This window comes from Podarcis melisellensis (genome assembly GCF_964234715.1).
Source record: "Podarcis melisellensis genome assembly, chromosome: 8".
NCBI classification, from domain to species: domain Eukaryota; kingdom Metazoa; phylum Chordata; class Lepidosauria; order Squamata; family Lacertidae; genus Podarcis; species Podarcis melisellensis.
The window spans coordinates 3,118,929-3,146,601 of record NC_138540.1 but is presented as its reverse complement, the minus strand read 5'-3'; the positions used below and the strand labels follow the sequence as shown (position 1 = coordinate 3,146,601).

General features: G+C 44.1%; 1 protein-coding gene and 1 long non-coding RNA gene across 2 annotated transcripts in view; both read right to left on the bottom strand.

Annotated features, from left to right (window-relative positions):
- LOC309375576 (small serum protein 2-like) overlaps positions 1–27,673 on the bottom strand; it is a 101,178-nt gene that overhangs the window by 17,830 nt on the left and 55,675 nt on the right. The gene's annotated exons all lie outside the window — the stretch shown is intronic.
- LOC309376341 lies at positions 2,370–4,990 on the bottom strand. Its single transcript, XR_014171173.1, has 3 exons — positions 4,896–4,990; positions 2,995–3,106; positions 2,370–2,546 (listed from the first exon to the last, which is right to left on the bottom strand). It is a non-coding gene; the product is annotated as an uncharacterized lncRNA (long non-coding RNA).

Sequence of the window (27,673 nt, the reverse complement as noted above, 5' to 3'; positions counted from 1 at the left end):
ATTGATGTCAGACTGACTGGGCCGTAATTATTTGGGTCCTCTCTTTTCCCCTTTTTCTTTCTGTAGGGCCTGTAAGACAGAATTGTTCCACCTGGCCTTTGGCCTGGAATCAGCCTGATCCCCTCCCCCTCTTTCCTTTTCCTTCTGTGATGGAACCCCTATTTGCGGACTTACCTGGCTCTTTTCTGGCCCACGTATGACCAGTCTGGATAGTTGGCCTTGGTGAAGATATGACGTTTTCTCCCCTCAAACAGATTTTGATCTGGGCTTCCACTGAAATGAGGCTGCATTTTAAGTTGTACTTTAATCCTGATTTTAAGTTGTATTTTAATCAATTGTTTTTATACCTGATGTTAGCCGCCCTGAGCCTGGTATAAATAAATTGTTGTTGTTGTTGTTGTTGTTGTTAATAAATTGTTGTTGTTGTTGTTATACTGAAACTAGAATACAAAGATGCATTATATAAAGGAAAGTCACTTTGGAAACATGAGTATAATGCATAAAATGTGTAAAATTACATAGAAAGATGTATATTAGGAGGAAGTTGCAGTTAAATGCTGCTGAATTTTTCATGGTGACTTTTTTAAAGGTTTCACAAACTGGTGTGGAAATGTTTAGAACTCAGAAGTAGAAAAATGAGAAACTGAAAGAAACAAAAAAAATGACAGATTTCCCCACTCCTTTTCAAAATTTGGAATAAATCCAGATTAAACAAACAGGGTGGGATCCAATACAAGGACTGGTTTAGAGTTATTAATTTCAATGGGTCTACCCTGAGTAGGATTTAGTTGCATACAACCCACAGTTGGTTATAGTGGAATGCAAAAGCTTTGTGCTTACCATCTTGCTTCTTGTTAACTCTTTCATAGCCACAATCACATTAAAATACGTTCTATGTCCTTACCAATTGGGTCTTAGATGGATGCTCAACAAGCTACTTTCATGCCTCTAGCATAGACATGTCACGTACACCTGAGAGATGGTGTCTGCTTAATATAGGGGTTGTGGGAGTGCATTTATCAGCCTGGGTGACCACATCCCAAGCTTCAAATGCCAGAGATGGATAGGGCTAGAGGCAAACGTGGGAAGAGCAACAGAGGTGAGTCTTACTTTTGTACAGGAGGCTACATTCCAGCCACGAAGAAGTCAGATGTTTCTGTACCCACCTCTCCAACAGGCAAATGGGAAACTTCACCAGAGCTCAAGGAAAACATTCCAGTCAAATCCAAGCACTCAAGGAAAGAACAGAGCAGCGCCCATGAAGGGCATGACCTGGAGAAAGGCTTGCCTGAGGGCTGAGAGAAAGGACTGGAGGGCCACTTTGGGCCTGTGAGCCTGGGGCTCCCTTCCCTTAGCTCAGTAGTTCTTGAACTTTTCTTTCTGGCCACACTTTCAGAATAAAAATTTGCTCGTGCCACACCAATTTTTTAATTGAGAAGAAATGTATGGGGAAACAAAAAGAAGCAACTCCTAGCAGTGCTTGATTTATAGCACAGAATGTACCTACTTTATAATATTATCATGGGGCATCTGGAAAGTATAAAACAATGCAGCTACAAAAGAACATGGATCATTCCCAAAATAATTATATATGAGCCTCGTACCTTAAGTATGTGTTCAAACTCAATGAGATTTGTGAGCTTGCTTTTGCCAGATAATCTCATTTATATTGGGTCTATTTTGAGGCAAACGAACACTCATCTCCTCATCAACACAAAGAAGCCTTCCTGTTTTCTGATTTTTCATATTTGTCAGAGTTGAAAATCCCTGTTCACAACATTATGCCATGGAGAACTGTAGAAGAATAGCCAATGCTTTTGAAGAGAGGAATGGATACTGCTTCTGGTTGTATATCCAAAACATTTTTGTGATACTATGCTATACTACACTGAAATGTGTAAATGCTATATTGATTTTCCTTGAATCTTCCTGTCACACTTGCCTTCCTGTCACGACTGCCCTGGCTTAATGCACAAAGATATCCCTAATTGTAGAAGCAGTCTGTTTATGGCACAACTTGTGCATAATTATTTGCTAATGGTTCCCAGGCTTAAATATTCCTATTCCATTTGTGTTGGTGATATTTGCGGTCACAATGATATCAGGTGATTAACAGGAGAGTTGTGTCCTCACTTTCAAAGTTGCCCACAGTGGAGGTGGGCAGATAACCTTCTGGCTTTTAATTTAAAACTTGTGCAATTGGCTACAGCAAGATTAGTTGCTGGGGCAGTGGTCTGCAGTGCATGCTTATGGTCCCACCTCAGGTTGCAAAATGGCCTGGCCTGGCCCTGAGACCTCTCCCCACTCCACACAGTGAAAATAAAGACATGAGTTTGTGGGCTGCTGAAAGGAAGAAGTCAGAGACTGAGAGCTGTGCAATCACTCAGTTTATTCATGTCCTGATATAAACATGACAAGAAGACAGGCTGGGCTTTTAAGGTACATCACATGGTTTTGAGGGGTCATTAATTTTATGAGACTTGTATGTACACGTTTCTTTATCAAGATACAAAGTGCATCCTTCTAAGTGAGCAATGGCACCATATCTAAAAAACAAAAACATGTTCAAACATAAGTTCCGTCTTTACTTCCCACAGCCTTTTGAGCTCTCATTTTTCCTAGGAGCCAAGATTTAGTAAAAATTCTCTTAAACATAAGAGAATTTTTACTAAATCTTGGCTCCTAGGAAAAATGAGGTTGTTATAAAATTACACCCCACCCAATACAGAATATAAACATTTTTGTTCAATGTTAATTTAATGAATCTGGGGTTAATTTAAGCTTTTATTATTTTATGATTGTTTTCAAATGGAAGCCTTATTCCCAAGGCTGATTGCTGCATGGCGGAGGGCGTGGTGTGTTAGGAAGGTCACAACCGAGAGGGTTGTGTGGTACCCTCCTCTCAAATCTCTGCCACACGGCAATTGGGGTTGGGTGGGGTTTTTTTGGAAACCCACTTGCTGAGAGATCAATAATTTGGAAGCTCATGCCTACCTGGAACAGCAGCTCATGGTGCCATTATTACACTCGCAACTCATGCACTCAGGTGTCTTCCATGCTGACCCAGATGGATGTTTGCTTGCATCATAAGAATCAGTACATTCACCTGGAACCAGTTTCCTCTGCATTAGTGTCAAGCCTCCAAGTGTCAGTGAAATTATAGGTATATCTGGGGAAACCGCCATTCGTCACAATGAACTACAATCAATATGTAGTTGCCAGATTGTTTGCTTTTCTGATACGGCTCCTCTACGTTTGATAGTAACCTGATATACAGAGGTATAGCAGATAAACCACCTTTATTTCTCTAGCAGAGACTCCTCAAAAGTGATACAATTGATATAATCTTGTTGACATAATTTGGATAAATCAGTAATGTCAGAGGGAGCTGTAATGTCAGGAGTGCTCTGATGGTGTTTCCTGCTTGGCAGGGGGTTGGACTCGATGGCCCTTGTGGTCTCTTCCAACTCTATGATTGTATGATTCTATGGAGCTTCCAACTGTCACATTAAGGTGGGATTCAGTCACATGCCGGCAAGATCAGGTTGCACAATTAAAGTTGATTTGGAGGTTTTCCACAACAAGCCCACCTCCTCAAAAGACTGGACTACCTGAGAGAAGGAAAGTGATGGGGAAATGTACTGGGTTGTGTGGGATAGTAACACTTGCTTTGATGCAACATCATCTAATCTCCCACAAACAAATAAGAATGAATGGTCATTAAACAGCCAGCATTGCCTAATGTCCCTTCAAACAAATAAGCAAGAACTGCTGCTCAGAGCTCTTTTCCTAGCATAGAAGGCTGGAAAGGACCACTTACCTGATTCACCAGGAGTGGCAATTGCGGTCCAGTGTGGCCGGGGGGTGGGGTGTCCCGTGCGGCCGCTGAGTGACATCAGCTCCTCTGTTGGTTGCGGTGGTGGTCAGAAGTCACCCATGAAATCCAAACATGAAGCGGCCTATCACTGCCCGGCAAGGGGGAGGGTAAAAGCTGGCTGCACTCTTCCCTAGCAGTGCAGTCCCCACCTTCCCTCCCTTGTGTGCCCTGCTCAAAAGTGAGCGGGCAGAGCCTACTCTTTGATTTTCTGTGATATATCTGGTTGCCATAGTCGGGACCAGGCTGATATATATATTTTGCTTTCTCTGGGATTACACAGATGCTAAGGAGTCTCTGAGTAGTTATGTCAGAAAGTTTTTCACATGGCATTTTCCACACATGAACAAAATGCAGAGGAAGTGGGTGAGGCAGCAGCTGCCCTTTGAATTGGTCCAGAACGCCTCCACTGTCCTGGGAGCTCTAGCACACAAGGAGCCCATTTTGCTGGCAGTTCCCCAGTTTAAGGGAGTTGCATTCCTAGCCTTGCTGGAGCAGGCGAGGCCCCTTTCACTGGAGAGACTTTGATGGGTGGAGGTGGAGACAGCTGGAGGTGCAGCCTCAGTCTGTGTCCGCTTGCTGCCACAGCTCCATATGGAGAGATCTAGAAGGCTTCCCACTCCACTTGAATTTCAGCTTTGCCTTGCTGGAAGATGACCTTGTTTTGCTTGCCTCACCTGGCTGAAATGCCACGCTACCCTTGCTGGAACCTGAATTCATAATTAGCCCACCTTGCTCAGCTGAAACCCCAACTGGGTGAGATCTGCATTAAAAGCAGATACTTCAAGTGGTCAAGGTACACATAGAGCCACACCCTGCATTTAAAGCTAATGACACCCCGGCCATGGGAACTGTAAATCCTAGGAAGCTTAAAAAACTACAGTTCCCTTTATTCCTTGGGGGAAGCTAAGTCCCTGAAAATGCTTTATACCTATGGTGTGGATCCACCTGTACCAGGACCACCTTGTTCCTTATGGAACAATCCTTCTGCCCAAACTAAAAGAGTGTTTGAAAATATTACCATCTTTATTGTCCGCGGTAAAGGAATTATGGATGCAATGTTTATGGCACAAGTCCAGAAAGATGAACAAAATAGACAGGTGGAAGATCACTTTCTGAAACAGAAGCAAAGGGTTTTTTAAAAAAATCAAGAGACGTGTCTACATAAAATTCTGGATCTATCAGGAAAACCGCATGATCACTTACATGCCCAAGTTGTTTTTTTTTTTAATGAAAACATAAGGAAGGGCCAATCATTGAATGAGCAATGTCAGAAATAACTTCAGTTGATATACCTCCTTTTGTAATCAGGGGAAGTACTGCAGCAAAGGCAACACTATTTCCTTCCCTCCAGATCAGATAAACACCGAAGCTCTCTTCAGAACATCTGAGCGTCAGAAGAGCCTGTTAGGTCAGGCCAATGGCCCACCTGGCCCAGCATCCTGGCTGGGCCCATGATTATTGGCGAGATTTAGTAAGAAGTAATAATCAGACAGAAAACAGAATAGGCAGAAGCAGGCATGTATTAGAAGGACTAAGCATCATAATGAAGGGACACGGGTGGCGCCGTGGGTTAAACCACAGAGCCTAGGACTTGCCGATCAGAAGGTTGGTGGTTCGAATCCTCGCGACGGGGTGAGCTCCCGTGGCTCGGTCCCTGCTCCTGCTAACCTAGCAGTTCAAAAGCACGTCAAAGTGCAAGTAGATCAATAGGTACTGCTCCAGCGGGAAGGGAAACAACATTTCCGTGCGCTGCTCTGGTTTGCCAGAAGTGGTTTAGTCATGCTGGCCACATGAACCGGAAGCTGTACGCCGGCTCCCTCGGCCAATAAAGTAAGATGAGCACCGCAACCCCAGAGTCTACCACAACTGGACCTAATGGTTAGGGGTCCCTTTACCTTTACCTAAGCATCATAATGGACTAAATGCAGATGGGGCCATCTGGCTGAGAACATGGGACACCACTGTTAAAACATCTGCACTGGCTGCCCATCCACTTAATTTACAACACTCTGAACAACTCAGGTCCAGCATAACTCAGGGACCCCTTCTGTCACAGCTCAATCCCTGAGATCATCTGCAGGGTTGATAAGGCTCATTTGACAACAGCAAGAAACTGAGCATTTAGTGTCATAAGTCCAGTATTGTGGGATACTCTGCCAACAGAGATTCAGCAGGTGCCTTCTGTTTCAGACTTCAGATGCTTCCTGAAAATTTTCTATTCCATCAGTCTTATTAAAAACACACCTTTCCATAATAGTTTTCTTATTTTAATATTTTAATATTTTTATTGTATGTTTTTGAACATAATTGTTATATACTGCTATTCATACAAAAGTATCAGAGCAGTTTACAAGTATATATATATATAATGTCTCCAGTCTTTGATGTACTGCATCAAAATTCTGAATGCCTTTGTAGCTCCCCTGCCTTGAAATAAATCAACTTTAGGGTGGCCTTTGCACAGTTTTACCTAGTCCAGATTCAGCAAACCATTGGATATAGTTTCTGGTAGCAGTGGAGAGCAAGAGTGTGTCCCTCGCTTAAGCCTGCAGGGAATCCACTGCCTACATTTATACGAAGGAGAAGGTGGAGAGGCAAAGCTGAGGGGAAAGTCTCCCTTGACCTGGCGTTCGTGGTGTACTATTGTGCCCACATCATGTTTGTTTTGAAGAAAACATTTGCTTCTGTCTCAGCCGGGCCTTTTTTCTCTTTGCACGGAGAACACTAGAGTAGGTGGCAGAGTATTATCAGCTGAATCGTCTTCAGATCTGTTTCTTGGTAAGAACATGCAGAAACCAGAACAGGAAGAGCTTGTAAAATATCACTGGCAAAGTGAAGCCTGCATGAAGTTTAGTGCCAGATATTCACAACAACAGGCTATGGAAAGAGAGGGCTGCCCACTGAGGAGAGGGGCCTGAAATGGGGTGTCATTTGAGGGGGAGATGGCTTGGGAACAATAACTTACCTGACAACGAGGGCTGTAGAGTTGGGATAGGGTGGGAATAAGCAGGGCATGATGAAATGGATGTAAGCAACCATCCTTTTCAGGCAGACAGAGTTGGCCCAACTTTGAGCACTGCAAATAGCAGTTCTTTTAGCTGGATTGGGTCGGGGCAGAGTCACAGAATTTGGGCTGAGAGGAAGATGACTAGTGAATTTATACCAGGTCAGGATTTGAAGCCAGGCAGTTTCAAAGTGGGCATTGTTGATGCTTTGTGGAACACCCTCCTAATGAGATCCACCTGGCATTTTTGTTGACACCTTTTCCGGGTGTGGTAAAGAATTATACCCCCCCTCCCCGGCTTTTGTTGGACATTAACAATGTTGTTTGATTGTGTACCATAGTTTCCCCCCATTCTTTCCCCTGCATTGTAATGGGAAAAATAGCACTCCTCAGTAGGAAACCCGCCCCCCAGCGCCTGGCATTTTTAGAGGCCACTCTTGGGTGAAAGTGGCTACCACTTTTTCTTGGGGGGGGGGAATTTGATTCAGTTCACATTTGCACTTTCCAAAACAGCAAGAGAACTGAAATACAGCCACCTTCAAAATCCACACTTACCTAAATTTAGCAAATTGGTGGCAATCATTACAACTTGTGGGAGCAGCTTCCATCACTTTATGCATTGTGTGAAGAGCCTGCTGAATCCGGCCAATGGCCCTCCCCAGTCCAGCATCCTGTTCTCACAGCCGCCAACACAACGCCTACTGAGAAGCCTACGGCTCATGAAAGTGGAGGGAGAAGACAGCCATCCGAGTTAGTAGCCTTACCCTCCATGAACTTGTCCAATCCTCTTTTCAAGCCCTCCAAGTTGGTAGCCATCACTGCCTCCCATGTGAGACGTTTCCATAATTTAACTATGGGCAGCATGCGTCATTTTATCTTCCCTGAATCTTCCGTTTCATTAGATGACCACGAGTTCATCTCTGTGAGAGAGACGGGGAGAAAAACTTTTCTCTACCTGTTTTCTCCATACCAGAAATGATTTCACACACCTCTATCATGCCTCCTCTTACCTTTTCTCACAGTGGCCAACAAGAGGCTGATGGGAATGTATAAATTATTGCTGGAATGGGAAACTAAAGAAGAAGAGGTAAAATCATTAATGATCCACTGGGCAAAAGATGTGGGGTATAATATACAACTTGCAGATTGGGAAAGACTGTGGAAGGAGGACTTGAAATTTACAGAATGCTGTACGTTAAAAGAGAACTATATGAAAATGATGTATAGATGGTATTTGACCCAGTAAGACTAGCATAAATATATATAAAAATAATACTAGCATATGCTCGAAGTGTAAAGAGAAAGAAGGCACATTCTACCACATGTGGTGGACACGCAAAAAGGCAAAGGCATTCTGGGAAATTATATATAATGAATTGAAAAAAATGTTTAAGATAACTTTTGTTTAAAAACTATTTATTTATTTATTTATTTATTTATTTATTTATTTATTTATACCTTTTAAAGAGGTATAATAGGAGAAGAATTACCAAAGGATATAAAAAGACTGTTTATGTATATGATGGCAGCTGTGAGAATGCTTTATGCCCAGGGATGGAAGGAAGAGGAAACACCAACTAAGGAAGAGTGGATTATGAAGGCGATGGAATAGGCTGACATGGCAAAGATGACTGGAAGAATCAGACACCAAGAGGACAACAAATTTAATACAGAATGGAAAAAATACATAGACTATATTAAAGAACATTGTAAACACTTAAAGACGTTAGCAGGATTTTTATAACACTTGTAATTTGCAAAAACCAAAAGACTAAAAAAAAGGATCAAATTAAAGTTAGATAAATGTAATCAAATGCAGTAAATATAAAAAAGTACATTTTGAAAACCACGCGGGGGGGGAGTTTGTTATTTTGTTTCAAATGACGTTTGTAATGTTAAAAAATATGAAAAATAATATTTAAAAAACCACAAGAGGCTGATGGGAAACCCACAAGCAGGACCTGAGCACAACAGCGCCCCCCTGTGGTTTCCTACAATTGGCATTCAGAAACATAGTGCCTCTGACATCCGAGCCATCAGAGTGAGTAGCCCCCATAGCCCTCTCCTCCATGAATTGGTCCACTAGGCCCAAAGCCACCCAAGCTGGTGACCATGACTGTCTTCTGGGTGATAAAGTTCCATAATTAATCTGTGTGCTGTAAGAACAAATGCTTCCTTTTATGTGTCCTGAATCTTCCAACGTTCTGCCTCATTGGATGTCCAACAGTTTTATTGTTATGAGCGAGAGAGAGGAAAGGTTCTCTCTCTCCACTTTCTCCATGCTCTGCGTAAATGCACAGACCTCTTTGACGCTACCTCTGGCCTACCTGTTCTCTACCCAGCCACCCACCTTTCCCTGCAGAGGAGTTTCTCTACCTGCTTAATTGTTTTGGCCGCTCTCTTCCAACTCTACAATATCCTTTGGGAGGTGAGGTGACCAGATCTGTGCACAATACTCCAAATGCCATCGCATCATACATTTGCCTAACAGCTTCATGATATCAGCAGCTTTATTTCCAGTGCCTTCCCTAATGATCCCTAGCACGGGAATTGCAGAGCACACTCTTTCCCACATAAGCCAACCAGATGCTTATGACAAGCCCACAAGGAGGACCTGAGCACCATAGCAGTGCATGTCCCCTCAGAGCCAGTGTGGTGTAGTGGCTAGAGTGTCAGACTAGGACCTTGGGTCTGTCTCTCTGCCCCTCAGTCCATCCTACCTCTTCGGGTTGTTGTGGGGATTAGATGAAGAAAGGGAGAACCATGCAAATGCAATAAAATAAAATAAATATCTGGATCTCTGCTAAATAGCAACCTTGTGTGCTTCTCAGCTCTTCCCATATAGGATGTCCTGGTATCTTTTTGATGGCAAAGACTTGTTTTTATTTTATTTTCCCAGTATGTTTTTATAGTGTTTTCATTGCTTTTATAAATTTTACCAACCTTACTGCCACCCTGGAATTATGTATTGTTAAGTTTTATTTTACTCTGTTATTGTTTCAAAATCGTACCTTTTGTGCCCTTTATAAATTTATTAAATGAAAAAGCCTGTCAAGCCAGCAGAGACTTGTTACCTGCAGCATCTTAGTCTGACGTTTTCTCCAGCTAACCTTAGGCCAGCTGCTTGATAGGTATCTAGGAGTGTTTACTGCAGGAATTTGGAACCAGAGTCGCAGGACAGACAAGTTGCCCTAGAAAACCTAGTGATGTGACATACTTTATCCCCTGTGGTCCCACAAATCACCTGTTACACATCTTACGACCCATAAACAAAGGCATGTAATCTGAAAAGTTGATCTGTGTGATTTTGCGATAGATTTATTGGTTTGAAATGGTGGATGTCTCCTTCTTTTTGGTTCTTTGAATGAGTATCTCTGACCACGTTTCCTCGTGATATTGGGGTGGGGGCATATATAGTCAGCAGCAGTATAGAAACAAGCCCTATGAGGAAAGGCTAAAGAGAAGACAGTGGCAGGGTATGTAATAGCCTTTCCCCAATATTATTTATTTATCCTTTCTTTATTTCATATCTTTATATACAGCTTAATACTAAAACAGTCTCTAAGTGGCTTACAAAAATAACAGATATTTTGTGTGTATGTTACATTGTGCATTGTCGCTGTGTGGTTGCACATAATTGTGATGGGTGGTGAATGCATGAGTAATTGCATACATGCCCTGCATGCACAAAGACACTCATAAATGTGGCACCCACCTCCCAGGGATTCTGAACCTGTAGATTAAATGTCTCCCACTCTTGGAAGGCAAGAAGCTCCAGGGAAGGACTGCATTCTGAGGCTGGTGGAGTCTTAATTTCCTCACTGGCCAAGGTTTGGGAGACCTCAGTATCCCTTGGCAGAGGAACCAAACCAAAATAATGTGAATTTGTCAGGTAGGGATTGTGGCTGGGTGCCCAACTCCACCAAATCCTGGTTCAAGAACCAGCAGTGCCAGATTTAGGGTGGTGCGAGTGGTTCCCCTATACAGGGCACTGAGCCAAGGGGGCGCAAATTTGAGAAGATCCATTTTGGGGTGCCAACTTTTGGGCTCACTTGGCGCATATTACCAAAGATTACCAGAGTCTGACCCTGGAACCAGACCAATCTAGGGGGATCACCCCAGGCTGCCCAGAGTGATCCTAGGCTGCCAGGGGGTGGGGCATCAGACAAGAAGGAGAGGTGAATGGGAAGAAGGTCAGAGTAGGAAGAAGGGTGGGAAGGAATGTCAGTTGGGAAAAAGGAAAGCGAATGTTCAGGGCCTTGTCTGCTTTGCCAGTGCCTTTGCCCCAAGGAAAGCCCCTGCAAAGCAGCACCCACACGACTGAAACCTCAGCTTACTTCCCAAACTTATACATGGATTATAATTACACTTCAAATTTTGTTCCTCTTGCAAAACCTGAGATTCAGTTCTTGGCTCAAAAACCTACCTAAAATGCATTTTTAGATTTGTTAATCTTTGATAAAAGGTGTTTAAGGGCTGAGATACAACATTTAAACATGTATTTTGTGGTAAAACACACATTTAAATATTATTTAAGTATGGATTTTCTAAGAGATTTAGGAAACAGAATCCACAGTTAAATCTGGAAATAGAAAGATTGTAGGAATGGACACATGAAAAATTGACCCAGGCCAGCCCTTTGATAGACCCTCCACCTGACGAGGCTTCAGCCATTTCATTCAATAAAGATACACTCATCCTTTTGGCACTCATGGAAGAAAAGAGGCAGAGATCAAGACATTGACTGATTTATTCAGGTTCTCCAAAATGAAGGGAACAGAATAGGTTTGTATAGCTTCAAAACACAGTTGTGATGGGTCCCCTTTCACTTTTATAGCTTCAAAATTCAGCTGCGAAGCATCATCATTTCCCTGTGGGTATGCTAATAAAAGAAGAAGCACTAAGTATGAAACAAGGTTTGTCTTGAATTGCAACAGCCTTTAAAGAAGCTCTAAAATGACACACCAGTTTAGCTATCGCTAACACCTTTCAGTGCAGTCTCTGCCTGTCTACTCATAGGTCCACATTCACATTCGCTTGACTCATATTTTGATCATATTGTGTACCAACTAATTATTCTGGGTCCTAGAGCTTTTCATGCTGTTCTGCAGCTGTGCCATAAGTTTCTTGAGAAAATCTGATCTTGCCAGAAAACCTGAAGAGAGATTTGGCCCACTTGATAATGACCGCTCCCCACATTAAATGGGGGGCGCCCTTTGCGTGGTCGCGTGCAGCCCCTGGACCCTATGCGGCACCATTAGCGCAGGCTTGGCTTCGCCTCCCCCAGCTGGGATATCTGGAGGTCTCCACCTACCTCAGTCAATTGCCCAATCCCGCATGGGGAGGCGTTACCAAGGTGATCAGGCCAGGTAGGGGGAGGGACCACTTGCCCACACAATAGAGGGAGGATAGTACCTGGGAATCTTCAGTAGGCTCCAGAGCTTCTCCCACCCTGCCCTCCCTCAGTTAAGACTTCTTTTGCAGGTTAACCTTTTCTCCATAGGTATGCGGGCGCTGCTACGTCAGGGTTGCTGTTGAAGGGCTGGAAAGGAATTTTCCTGCATTGGCAGATTTTGCCTTCCCTGTAGCAAAATGTCACAATTTTGGCGGTTTCAGGCCTTGGGCAGAATCCTTTTGTCTATCTTCCCTGAATGGGGGGGGGGGGTGCAGCAGTGATCCACGCCCCCTTCCTCTTTGCGCCGGCGATACCAGGGTTCCCCGTTAAAGGGGTTGTTTGAGGTGAGGCTTTGACCATACACCTAGAGGTTGTCATTGCTCTCCCCCGCGACGGCAGCGTAACGGGGGCGGGCTCTCTCTGCTTGAACATATGTTCTCCAGAGCCAACCCATCCCCCCCCCCACTGGATAACCCTGATGTTCCCCAGATCCCCAGCGGGGAACTGGGAGGGATAAATGCCCAATGCCTGAGCCAAGGTCTACCCACATCTGAAATATAATAAAGTTGTGGCCAGTTTTAATCCCATAACACGTTGTCTTGAGTTGTTATTCCACACGGGGGGGGGGGGCGCCCAGGGTTTGTGGGACTCTGCCTGTCCACACAAACTGATTTTGGAAGTTTCTGCAGATCTGCTGGCAGGGGCCGTCTCCTCCCACCTCCTCCCTTTCTTTACATACCCCCTCCCTGGCAATAGTTTTTTATTAGAGATTCCCACCATTGAACTGCACCCCCCCCCCCCCAGTTATTGCCTGTCTGGGACCTGGGATTTCCCCCTCATTTTCCAGATGACCCTGTTATGCAATAAAACACTCACGCTGTGATTGTATCACATCTTTCTGCATAATTGCAAAACCTTCCCTCTTAAAAAATTGAAAGGCCGTTCTAGAGAATGCAGAGGTGATAAGTTTGGAGCAAGAAGGCCAGAAGCCTAGAGTGCCTTTAGAAACCCTCTTAATAACATATTTGGAGGGGGGAGCAAAGAGTCCTGGAAACTTAGCTTATTCTCTTTACCTTTTAGCCACAGGTAACCCCCACACTGACCCCCCAGAGGGTGGAGCAAGGCAGATGATACTCAGAAAAATCTGGCGATGCACAACCCCAGTGTGCACAAAGACACCTGGTTTCCTGGAGAGGGTTCCAGGACAGAAGTAGAAAGTGCACTCATGGAGCCACCAAGCAAAGCGAGTCAGGATTTTTCAGGCAAATGTGGATTGGCACTAAGTGTATATACTGGGAGTAGCCAACAAGGCTACCATCACCCCTGACTATTAGCTATGCTGGTCAGGACTGGTGAAAGTAGGAGTTGAACGTGGAGTTCAGCAGCTTGCCTTCCCCTGGTGTGTGGGCAGAAGGTAGATCAAGCTCTACTGGCAGACTGATTCCCCTAGTGATTTGCAGCAGTTCTTCAAATACAGCTGCTTCTGCCTCCCAGTTGCTTACCAACAGCAACAAAAAAGCCAAGGTCCTAAACATGTGGCTGAAATGGAGAAGGCTAACCAGGAGTGGACTTCTGTGTGGAATGGATGTGTGAGCTCTGCTCAGTTCTGGTCCTGAAAAGAAATCCCTCTGCTCACCCTGTCCTTTCCTTCTAACTGCATGTCCTTTGCCCCTGGTTCCGCTTGATAGATCATGGGAGTCAATTCGATAAGCGCATCGCTATACAGCATTGCAATCTTAATGTGGTGCCACAACACCAACGAGAGGGGCTACTCGCGGTGTCCGGCTCCGTGGCGGGCAGTCCATTAAGGCAAGCTCAGGAGGTCCTCAGCCAGCGCCTGCCTCCTTGCTGACAGCCACTCCAGGGAATGGCACTGCCTGTCAGTCTTCTTTGTCTCAGGGCTTCTCCACACTTACTTTCCCCTGCACTTCCTAGGCACAGCCCATGCTTTAAAGCAGGGGTTGCCAACCTAAGGCCCATGGGCCACAAGCAGCCCACGGGGGTCGTTTAACCGGCCCACGAACTGCCCTCTCGGCAAGTCCCTGCGCGCTGCACTAAATCGGTACGTGGGGACTCGCTTCCGCGGCACCAGAAATCATGTCTGCACAGACGCGGATGCCGGAAATCATGTGTGCGCTCATGCACACAGGTGATCCAGCCCACGGAGGGATCTCTGCTGGAGTGAACCAGCCCAGGCAAGGTATACCTTGCCGACCCCTGCTTTAAAGTTCTGTCTCCGAGTGCCCCTTTCTTTTGCTCCAGAGCTTCCCCCACAAAAACCCAAATCACCATTTGCTGTGCTTGAGCTTTAAAGTGTGGGTTTTTGCAGGGGAAGCTCCAAGGCAAAAAAATGGTGCTTTCAGCCATGGACCATGCCAGGAAAGAGCAGGGCAAAAGGTACATGTGGATAAGCCCTCAGTGCTGCCTTTGTATAACTCAGCAGGGAAGAGTAGGGGAATAAAACGGCAATGAGTTGGCTCTACCATCAGCTCCAGTTCTGCCAGCCATTTGCTTTGGTGCCTAATCCTGTTGGCCTCCCTGACGCCTGCCCTGCCAGTCTCCATGGGCACCAGCCTCCCCGGGTCCCACTATACAGAGGACAGTCCTCTCTTTGAAGGTGCCCTCTGTTGAAAAAGCTGCATTGGTTTAAAGATTAAGAATTGTCAGAAGGGAGAGCGATTTGGTAGCTTCAAAATACTATTCCAGGCAGCCCTAAGAGCTTTGGATGAAAGAATGTTTTAAATTGTTTTTTACAATGTTCTCTTAAAGCTGCAATTGATTTTAAAGCTGTAATTGATTTTTAGAATGTTTTAATCTGTTTTAAAATATTTGCATTGTTTCTCTATTAAATTCTACTTCTGTATGCTGCCAAGGGCTCCTGGGGGAGGAAGGGCAGGATGATGATGATGATTATAATGCCTTGTATTTCTAACTGTTTTAAAATTTGCACCTATACATATAAAGTAGCACATGTAAATCTGTGTCCTCTTTTTTTTGGAGCGGGGGGGGAGGTTGATGCATAACTGACCAAGCCTCTACTCACTGACAGAGGGAGATTCTCCCCCTGCCAATGCAGGCAATGCATGAATAGGCCCAGTGCCAATGTTTTACTTTTTCCTACCTAGTGTCACAGCATTCTGCTCCGCTTCTGCTGCATGTGCATTTCATGCCGTTAGCTCCATTCCACTCAGACCCCATTGCGTGTTTTGTCCCATCCAAAGGAGAAGTGCATCCATCTGGAGGAATGACTGATCCTAGAGATGGCAGGGAGAACACGGTCAGGTTCATCGGCATCAGGGCCCGCACTTCCAAAATGCAACAAAAAGCAGCTGTTCAAATCAGAAGATAACCTGGGGAAATTGTCACCACTTGGCACCACACTCTCATGGTTGCCCAGCCTCTAACAGCACCCACAGCTTATTTCTCCAGTCTGGCTCTTCCCACTGTGGGAGACAGCCTGTTTCTGAGTCCCAGTTGCTCCTGTTCTCCCCCTGGGGGAACAGACTAGTTTACCTCCCAAGATTGAGAAGAATAGCACCTGTACATCTTGCCTGAAAGTTCAAATTATACAAATGCTAGAAATGCACTCTCCTCCCACTTTTAAAAAATAAAAATGGGGATCTGGAAATTATGAGGCATCTGGGAGAGAGGGCAGTGGTTCCCCCCACCCCCGCCTGCATGGATGCCCATCACCACAACCAATGGTTTCAAAATGCACCTCTGCAGCTAAGGTGGTTGATGAAACGGTTGATGAAACGACAGGTTGTGGTCTGGCTGGTGCCTTTGGGTGCATGTGTGTGCATTCACCAAGTTGTATATTAGGCCAGGGATGGACAAGCTTCAACCTTCCAGGTGTTTTTAGACTCCAATTTGCATTTTAGACTCCACCCACCAGCGGATTAATGGCTGGGGATGGTGAGAGTGATGGTCCACAGATTCCCCACTCCTGTGGGAAAGAGAAGATACACACCATTGCCCACTCAAATCTTTAATTTTTAGGGAACCTGAAGAGGGGACTGGATACTGAAGGAGGGCAACTCTGGCAATCCTGCAAAACACAGTTTGAGAAGGTATGCCCAGAAGGCAAACCAAAGGACCAAAATACGGATGGTAACTGATCAAGTGCATGGATCAGGAAATAAGAATAGTTCCTGGTACATTGTAAGGCTGTGCACACTCTCCCCTCTATAGGGAAAACCTATTGCGGAAGAATTTTTTATACTGAGGAGATAGGTTTCTTGGTTTATACAAGTCTTCCTGCTTCATTATTGGCCCATCCTAAAAGGTTACACCCTTTAGGACTCTCAGGGGTTGCTTTATTGCCCTGATTTGCTAATGTGCTTCAGGGATAAGTGCTGGCAGGGTGTGGATGTCAGTCCAGCCAGCATGCAGCCTCTCGGGGATGTCAATCTTCCTGATAGGATCTGACCTTTGAGCTTTGACGTAGGCGCTGATCTGTTCCTGCTGTGTACTGGCCAGCTAAAATCTCTCTGTTATTATCCTCTGGTGCTCCTGATAACTGAAGGGGGAAGTATTTTATCTTGCTTATGCTATGTTATTCTGCTAAAAGTACTGTTTTTTATGCTGTGTTCGAGCCTGACACTATAAAGGCAGTGAACTTCTCTCCACTACTGTTGCTGTTGCCACTGAATCCAAAAGAATGCTTTCCAAAACACCCTTCACCTGATCCAGGACAATCTAGGAATCAACCCTCCCACCCACGAACCAGTCCTGAATCAATTTGGGTGGGGAGTTAATGTTTAGCTGTTGTTTTTAACAAGGTGGTGAAGCTGACCTCTGCAGTTTTCATTCTGGACATGCTGTCTCCTGACAGCTTTTCATTGCTCTGGAGGCCTCATTCAACCCAGGGCAATTTAGGGCTCTCTCAACCTGACTCAGCCCAAGCCTGGATCTCCATGAATTTGGCCATCTGGTGCCTTGTCCCAGCAAGTAGGGGTAGGTCGAAGCCTATGGAAATGCTTGCTTGAGTGTGCAGGCCCTGCTCTTTCTTCATGAAAATTGTTCAACATTGCTAGTGCAAATATTTCATAATAAGCACATTTTGTATGCAGTTTTGACTAATGCCCCCATTTTTGCAAGTGATTTCTCCCAATATATATATTGCATTTATTTTTATATTGTTGCTAATATGTTCATTCTTACACACACTTTTACCTAGCATATGCATTTCTGTAAACACTATTTGCTTGGAGAACTGCCTTGCAAAATTCATATAACTGCAGATTGCAAAGGAAGACTTTGTTTTGTTTCTCATGTCTTCTAGAAATTGATAATTTGATAGATTCACCTTCAAATGCAAACTGAATGGAATTTCTCTCACATCCCTAATCCTGAGTCAGGATCAATTTTTTTTTTTAAGCCAAGCATGAAATAATCAATTGCACAAATCAGTAGGCCATTCAATAACTTTACCATCTTTAACCTCTGCTTTATTTATGGTTCGGACACAGGAGCCTTGGCACTTGCCCAGCCAGGTGATGCATAACATGGTCAGGATGAGAGCAACTTTCTGAAAAAGAGGAATGGGAAGGGGGAAGAATTCAGCAAAACAGGTTTTCAGTTGCTTTGAGAGTTTACACTAAGCTTTGACTCCACTAGAACTTTGTGGTTATTTACATTTTAATAAATGAATGAAATATTTATTGATAAAAGCTATAAGCTGCCACAATTGGTCACAATGCATAGAATACAAATAATTGATTTAAAACTAAACAACAAGAACAGCAAAGCAAAAATTCAAAAATCACACCTGCCTAAGTTAAGCACTCCACATCTCACACTCCCCCTTATGATACGTGTCTTGGTGCCTAGCGCTCAACTTACTTGCAGCCAAGGCAAATTTTGCAACCTGTGCAGTAATAAATATGTTATTGCCAGCCAGCAAAATAGAGATTTGCTCAAGGGGAAAGAGAGGAAAGGATGTAATGAATGAATTTTTGTCTATAAAGGGCACAGTAACAAATGGGATGGAATGTCCTGCGTGTCTCCCGACTCACAGATGCAGAGTCTTTGGTGCACAGGGGCGTTATTGAATCTCCCCACTAGCTTTGCAGAGGGCATACACTGAAGACGCAAGGCTGTAAATGCTTTTCTACGTGAGATTAATGAAGTACGGCTCCAGCCCAAAATATGTTTTCTATATTGGATACCAGGATGAGTATGCCATCTGGGAAAGTAAATGAAGGTCCCGCCATTTAGAGTCCACATTCGAAAACTGAAGCATGTAGAGTTGCATTGCCACATAAGCCTTTGCAACAGGTGAAAGGTTTGGATCACTGACCTCATTGAGGCACAAAAGCATTAATCCACTTACCATCTTGACTTTTTGCTGTGTAGACTGAAAGCACTTCTTGCTAAGAAATGGCTGCTAGAATAAAGGAGTGTTCTGTGGTAATGAGAGCAAGGAATCTATCACATTTATATATGCCCAAGAGGCAAAATCAAAGAGAGGCAAAATCAAAGAGAACGCCTTCTTCTATTTGAATTAATGTGACCACCCCCGCCAAAAACACACATACAAAAACAAAAATAACTCTTCTTCCTGTACCGAAAGGGGAAGAAATGTCATGTTTTAATATGGACCTAAGTAATTTACATTTGGTGGGACGTGGGTGGCGCTGTGGGTTAAACCACTGAGCCTAGGACTTGCTGATCAGAAGGTCGGCAGTTCGAATCCCCGCGACGGGGTGAGCTCCCGTTGCTCGGTCTCTGCTCCTGCCCACCTAGCAGTGCGAAAGCACATTAAAGTGCAAGTAGATGAATAGGTACCGCTCCGGCGGGAAGGTAAACGGCGTTTCCGTGTGACTGGACTTAATGGTCAGGGGTCCCTTTACCTTTACCTTTAATTTACATTTGCAATCTGAAGTGGAAATGTAGCAAGCAGAATTGATTATTTTAAATTTGGGCTTATTTTATTTTTTTCTGTCTGAATGATGTGTACAAAAATTCACATTTTAGGGGAAGTGTACATAATCTTACATATGTTACTGGAAATAAAATACAAGAACACAGTGTTAGGCTAAATTGCCTGGAAAACGTGTATTATGCAAAATTGCAAACCAACTTGTACATTAGCTTGAGTGAACCCTAAAATGGTGGCAGATTTTCATTGGGGCACTAAGAATTGCAGGCTGATTTGGAGATGTGGCAAACCAAACATAGGCTTTGATAAATGAGAAACTGAAATTGACACCATCCATCCCCATCTGTTGTCAACACAATTCCACCTTCAGTGCAGTCTTCCACTTGAGTTTCAGCAGGTGTTCTCTGCTGTAACTTTTAAACTTTTGCTGAACACTCATGCAGACAAATAACATAACTTCTATAATAGTTAGTTGGTGATTTCTGAATTAAATTTGCTGTGTGGCTTTTATTGAATATATATAACTGTTGAACTGTTGAAAACTGCTTTTATTTTTTATTTTACAAAACTGGAGTATATAAGTATTTGTATATATAAAATAAAATAAAGGTTAACTTAAAAAAATGAAATTCAAAAGATTTCATTAGCTCTCTCTGCACAATTGAGCATCCACAAAGGCGGGGAATCATGCGGAAGATCTGAGATGGGTTCTAGCAAACATGAGTAAAACCCTCCTCTCTTTGATCTTTATCTATGGGCCTTCACAGCCCAGGAAGGTTGAGGACTTTTGCCTTCTACATGGAAGGAGATTTCCTGTTCAGATTGTGTTCCTTGGGGATGCTAATTGCTTAAGCAGCATTCAAGAATCTATAGACTTGTACCTTAATTACCTCTCCCATCAATCTTAATGCCTCATTAATTGGAACAAAACATGCCTAACGTTCTTTTGCTGGAAGTATCTGGCAATGTTCGAGCAATTCTGAAGCCCACTGTAGCCAGACCAAACAAATTTGCACTACCATCAAAACCTTTACAAAAATTCTATGCGAACTACATCAAAGGAGACCTTAGTGAAACTAAGTAAGAAATACTGCTCTTAAAGCAGTTCTGTGTGATAAAGCCAGTTAACTATCCACCACATTTATATAACCAGAAAAAGTCTGAGAGGCTAATTCAAGGTGCTATGTGAATTACTGGAGCACAGGCGGAACCCTCTCCTCTTCGGTGGATGGGGAAGAAATTTGAGTCGTTTTACATTTTAATGTGAACTTAACTTATTAACCTTTTCAAATGCAACGTGGCGAAAAGGAGTGAGTCATCTAACTTTGTGTTGTAGAAACACAAATTTAGATGACGCACTTCTATGTGCTACATCTACAAAAATAACATACAAAATTGTTACCAAAGATAACATACAAAACTATATTGTACAAGGCAAAACTGATGGGAATGTGTGTGTGTGTGTGTGTTGTGTGTAGTGTAAACAAATTTAAGTTTATAAAAATGAAACTGCAGTATATAACTATTTTTTAAAACTATATAAATTAATTAAAGTTAAAGTTTATTTAAAAAGGAAAACAGGCTATGACTTTTTTAAATGTTTTAGCAGAAATGGATGGAATTTGCAAATGGATGGAATTCTAAGAGTATGAAACCTGCCAGATTTCAGACAGCTGTGCCGGGCAGGATGGGGCAGGGTGGCTGTGCCAAGTGCCTTTAAAGTTGAATTGTGGGAGGGGAAAAAAGGATTCACTTCATACACACACCATAGTTTTGTGCTCTTTTCTGATATGTTGCTTCCATATCATTCCCCAAAGCACTGTAATTGGAGAGTCTTGGTAAAACCATTCCCTGTACCTTGGGTTAAGAACTTAATTTGTTCTGGAGGTCCATTCTTACCCTGAAACTGTTCTTAACCTGAGCTACCACTTTAGCTAATGGGGCCTCCTGCTGCCGCCGCGCCACCAGAGCACGATTTCTGTTCTCATCCTGAAGCAAAGTTCTTAACCCGAGGTACTATTTCTGGGTTAGCGGAGTCTATAACCTGAAGCATCTGTAACCTGAAGCATCTGTAACCTGAGGTACCACTATAATTAGCTTCTGTTAGCTTGTCTGTCATAAAACTTCATCCCATCCTTTTCATCCTCACTCCCTGGCATTTTGTTGGAGAACATAGGAGGAGAGTTGGGGATTCTTCAGTTTGGGATTCTTCCAAAGAGAATGAATAGCCCTTGTAAATGGCTTACTCTTTTTTTTTGAAGGAGCACACAGGAATTATGACTTTGACTAGACATCAGCCACCTTGAGCAACACACTCTCCAGGAAATTTTCTGGGCAGTATGAGTTAAACATTGGCTAAACATGAGTTAAACAAGAACAAGGAAAATCCATGGTTCTTGTTCTTCCAGAATATTTGGTAAACCTCTGCAGAATGCAGAGATTACAGTGTCATTAGCAAGATGAGAAACCCAGGGACACAATTTTGGTGCCATAAATGTACCACATATAATGAGAAGTGGAATGCTCACCTTGCATATGGCAACAGGGCCAGGATTTCAGTACTAATGAGTAATCCCCGCAGGTGTCACGTAACAAAGGAGTTCCCCTGAGTTCATCAACACTTGTTGATGGAGTAGGATTACAGACTGGTACACACTTAGGACATTTACATAGATTAATTAGCTCTTCACATGCTAATTGCTGATACACAGAGGTAGGTACACACATTCCAATATCCATGGATCTCAAAGTCTGACACACAGTCTTTACACATAAACACTAATTAAACCCTTGCATAGCCTCCTTTCTAAGACACATTGAAGCTGTCTTATAACATATTCCAGTTATAACAAAGAAGTTCTAATTAAATCCTCATATTTACTATACAGTGGTACCTCAGTTTTCGAACTTCTCTGTTAACAAACATTTTGGTTTTTGAATGCCATAAACCCAGAAATAAATGCTTCAGTTTTCGAACAGGCCTCAGAAGTCGAACATGCCACGTGACTTCCGCCAAGTGCAAGATCCCGAGGCCTAGCTGGTGGCTATTGCGTTTTCGGTTTTCAAATGTTTCAGAACTCGAAGGTCTTCTGGAATGGATTACATTCGAAAACCAAGGTACTACTGTACCTAAACATTTAGTACCACAGATCAGTTACAGTATTCAAGATGATTGGTGCTTGTAAAAAAGCCTCACATGCTCCTAAATCTGCCCCTTGCAAGGGTGGATAGAGTAAGGTTACCTGATTTTTTTCAAAGAATCAAGGGACACTTTTTTTAAAAAAAGAGAGAGAAAAGATATTTTTAAAAAGTTATTAAAAAATTATGATATCCATGTTAGCACAAAACTGGAAAATGGAGGTAATACCTAGTAAAAGTGACTGGCAAGTCAAGATGATAAACCATGCTGAGCTAGCTAAAATAACAGGAAGATTAAGGGATCAGGACGAACAAAAATTTCATGACAACTGGAATAAATATTTGACGTATATAAGAACTAATTGTAGAACTTTGACGACACTGGCGGGACTGGAATAACTGTAACAGCGAACGGCTAATAAGCAAAGGAGATAAAATATGTGATTCCAGAATTTATTTGATACTTACCAAAGGAGTGGAGGGAAGTCTAAGGCTCGGTGGAGCTTAAAACAACTATGTAATATATGTATGATTCATGGACTGGATATGACACTTGTAATTTATGTATTACATTTTGTATTTGTTTATATGTATATATAATGATAAACCAATAAGAATTCATTTTGGGGGAAAAATAAAAAATAAAAAATAAAGATATCTTCTCTTCTGTGGTCTACTCTGTTATGTGACCTTAGTCTGGACTCCGGCTTGCTCTCTTGGAGTGCTAGCTGCCGTGGAGTAGGCTCGGGTCGGACCTGGGCTCAGCCACGTGTCCTTGCCCTCTTGGTGCTCTCCTACCTTTCCTCCTGAGAGGCAGCAGTGGTGCAGCAAGGTCAGGGCTCCCCTCTTTTTTCTCCTTCCTCTTTCTCTCTCTTCCTTCTCCTCCACTCCTCCTTCTCCCTGCGTCGGCTCCAGGGTTTTCCTGGCACCAGAGCTCCACTGGGCAGTTGGCCACATACTCTTGCGCCTGGCTTGATTTGGGTCACAGGGGGGTGTCAGCGGTCCCCCCACTTGACGTGCCGGGCATCCCCAGTTCCCCCTTGGCAGTGGCGGCCACAGCAGCAGTCTGCCAGCCTGGTAGTGCAGTTGGCTCTGGCTGGCTTCAGGAGCTGTTCGCTGCCATGGCGCCCGCCATTTTGCCTTGCTGGAAGTCCCCTAATAATAATAATAATAATAATAATAAGTTTTATTTTTATCCCGCCAAGAGATATGGCTCTAGATATTTGTCTCCAGGGCCTCACCTCAAGAAGGATACTGTCAAAAAAGGCCAGCAAATTGGCCAAGAAAATGCTTGCCAGGAAGAAAACATTGCAAGCAAAATGAACAAGTAATAATAATAATAATAAATTTTATTTATATCCCGCCCTCCCCAGCCGAAGCCGGGCTCAGGGCGGCTAACAACACTAAAACAGTACAACATTATAAAACATTATAAAATGAATTAAAATCAAAATTGATGGCAACCATAAACTAAAGTTTTGTAAAGATTGCCAAAGGAGGGAGTCAGGCTGCGCCCTGACCAAAGGCCAGGTGGAACAGCTCTGTCTTGCAGGCCCTGCGGAAAGATGTCAAGTCCTGGAGGGCCCTTGTCTCTTGTGACAGAGCGTTCCACCAGGTTGGAGCCGCAGCCGAAAAAGCCCTGGCTCTAGTTGAGACCAGCCTAACCTCTCTGTGGCTTGGGACCTTCAAGGTGTTTTTATTTGAAGACCGTAGGTTCCTCTGTGGGGCATACCAGGAGAGGCGGTCCCGTAGGTATGATGTGTCTTGTGCTGTTGAATTAATCACACAACATTCATTCCCTGCTAATAAATCAACAACACTTAAAATATAAATCCAGGGAGATTAAATGAAATCCGGGGACATTCCGGGGACAGATTTTATCGGGGGACAGATTTGTATATTGGGGACTGTCCCCAGGAAATGGGGATGTCTGGTAACCATAGCATAGAGCCTTGTGGGCATAATAGAGGACTGTCCTCAGTAAACTGACCAGCCTACCTAGGCCATTAAATAACCAGCAATCTCCCTAACATGTGGAAGACGAAATTGAGGCTTAGGAAAATGAGAACCTGAGGGGAAATGAAATGGACAGATGTGCCCTCTGGTGCCGAGCTGCAGCCCTTCCCCCCAAAGGAGGTGCTCTATCAGTGAGTGATGGACCCCACCAGGACCCCATCCATGTGCCTGCATGGCATGCATGAGCAACCTCAGACAGTGTGTGTCTTGTACATGTCATTGCACCGTATCCCAGCTGCTTCTTATTTCTGAAACTTCTGCTTTTCTGAGAGGATGAGAAATCATCTGTTATGATCTTGCAAATTCTTATTACAGTCATACCTTGGGTTGAAGTAGTTTCGGGTTGAGCATTTTCGGGTCGCGCTCCGCGGCAACCTGGAAGTAACGGAATGGGTTACTTCTGGGTTTTGCCACTCGTGCATGCACAGATGCTCAAAATGATGTCATGCACATGCGCGGAAGCGGCGAATCGCGCATGCGCAGATGCGGGTTGCATTCTGCTCTGGATGCGAACGGGATCCGTTCCAGAGCCCCGTTCGCATCCAGAGGTACCACTGTATTTGAAGCCTTCAGAAGCTTAAGTGACAATGGTGAAGCCATAATAAGAAACTGATTTCCATTGTCAGGAAACTGGCCATCACCCCTGCTGAGACTATTCTATGCATGCAGGAATGGCTTCTCTCTCTCTCTCTCTCTCTCTCTCTCTCTCTCTCTCTCTCTCTTTCAGGTAAGTGAAGGGGTTGGGAGAAGGGCACCATCGGTTGGCTGCGGAGGCCTCTGTAGGCAGCTTCTTTATTGGCCTCTGCATCCACTAATAAGAATGATATCGCAGGAATCTCAACTAAAGCACCCATGACAGATGGCCATCCAACCTCTGCTTAAAAAGCATTTTTTCTTCATTCGGCTTCTCCTCCTTTTATAAATGTAGATTCCTTGCTGCCATTACCATAGAACACTCATTTTCTTTAGGAGCCATTTCTCACCATGAAGACTTTCCATCTGCACAGCAAAACTAGAAAGTCAACTAATGCTTTTGTGTTTCAGTAAGGCCAGATATCCAAATCTTTAATCTGTTCTCTATGGAAATGCTGTAAGATTGTTGTGATGATGCAACTATATTTGGTCTTGCCAAAATGGGCTTCAGAAACATTCCCTGTCCTCTCTGACTCCCAGTCCATCCGTTCTAGTCAAGGATCTGCCACCAACACCCCTCCTTGAAAAGCCAGGTTTTAGAAAGGGGGTTGTGCAAATTCACTTTGTTTGGCAACACTTTCCTCAGGGTAGAATTCCAGTTGTCCCAGGGCAGTGTTTGGAAGGCTACCAAAAACAACACAGATTATCGTCTTTCATGATCCTAATCCCAGTTTTAAACACTGCCTCTCAGGTTTGTTCACTACAACATCTGCAGATGCCTTTGCATTTACAATGCATTTCCTGTCTAACCAGGAAGGCAAGCAGTGGAGGATTCTCCACTACAGGGGTCAGCAACCTAAGGCCCATGGGCCAGAAGCGGCCCACAGAGGTCGTTTGACCAGCCCCCGAGCCGTCCCCAAACTGAGCCGCCTGCTTGCACGCTGCGCTAAACTGGCACAGCGCGATGCAGGGACTCACTTCCGCAGTGCTGAAAATCGCGGGCACACGTGCTCACACACACACACACACACAATCCAGCCCATGGAGGGATCTCTGTGGGACCAATCTGGCCCAGGCAAGATAAACCTTGCTGCCCCCTGCTAAACTACATCTACAGCAGAAGGAGAGAGGGAGAGAGAGAAAGAGAAAGAGAAAGAGAGAGAGAGAGAGAGAGAGAGAGAGAGAGAGAGAGAGAGAGAGAGAGAGAGAGAGAGAGAGAGAAGGAGGTGTATATATATTATTCCCTTTTCACTGCACCAGTTCCTTGGTTAATCCAGTCTGGATTGGGCTCCTGCCCAGGAAATGGACACAACTTGTATGCAGTTGATCCATCACCTGCCCTGCCCCATTTTGCAGCAGCTGTTGCCAGGGGTTGCATGCACTCTTCCACACTTTTGGCAGATTGGCACCTCTTTGAAGGTGCCCCCTCCCCTGCTGGCACAGCCCAGGGGATCCCAGTGAAGGGGAGGAGCAGCTGCACTGAATCCTAACCCCTGAAAGCATTGGGTTGGGTATTAGGATGGGGAGGGGAGGATTGCTCTGCCCTTCATATGCCACTATTTCTAACTGCTTCTTCATCCTGAAGCATGCAATCTGGATATTTTGAAAGACAAGGATATGGATTAATGGATAAATGGAATGAATTAAAATCCACAAATTATTGTGTGCAACTAAAATATGTTTGGTGTGACTCTTGATTACTCATGGAATAAACAGCATGGAAAATAGCTGCAGTGATGAAACTATCAAATGACAGTAACATTTTAAAGAAAAGATATCAATGGAGACCAGTGTGAAGATTAGCTTTTATTCGTTCACTATAGAAATGAGAAACATAACAGCATCCAGACAGTCCCTTTATTTTCTTTGCTTCTTTTCCAATGTCCTACTGTATAGCTCCGTGGGGGGGGGGGGGGACTACAGTTCCCAGGATTCTTGGGGGGCAGCTGTGTGCATTGAATGTGCTTTAACTATAGGGCGGGGATTTGCTTTCATTCTCCTGCTACAGCTGAAACAACAGAGCATGTTTGGCTTTTATCTGACTTCCCCTCCTCCATATTTATTGCTAACTACAACACAGATTGGAGGTTGCGAAGGCTGCCTTGAATTACAAATCAAGTTGTTTTATTCCGGTAGCAAAGAAACAGGAGGGCATCGGGCATGAGGGTAGGCCACAGAGGAATGTGCTCTTCTGCACAGAGAGCTGTGAAACCAGGTCCAACTCTCTTCACTTCCACCACAAGGAACAGAGGGGACTTACTTCAAAGTAAACATGCAAAGGAACTTGCTGTAGGTGTCCTAACATGTGCCTGCCAGTTTTTCCTAGTCAGACTACTGTAGTTGAAAATGTTTCCAAGATGTTCTTCTGTGATAAAGTCTTTTTATCTTTTATATCTGGTAACCAATGGTGTCAGTGTTCCTTAGGTGGTGGTGGTGGGTCTGCAGGCCTAGGGGATCCAGGCAACCCTGGAGGCCTCGCTATCCATCCCATGTCAGGATCTCCCCGAATCCTGTCTCCTTCTCAGGCCACACCCTCTCTGCCCCCTGCCCCCTGCCCCCTGCTCTGCCCCCTCCTCAAATGCTTTGATCTGCAAGAATGTGATTCTGAACAGATTGTTTGGATAGAGAGATATGTGGGGAAGATGGGGGAGACACCCTAGATTTGTGGGACTGGAATGTAGCCTGTGGTACAAAGGTCAGGTTCACATCTATTGCTGCACCAACTTT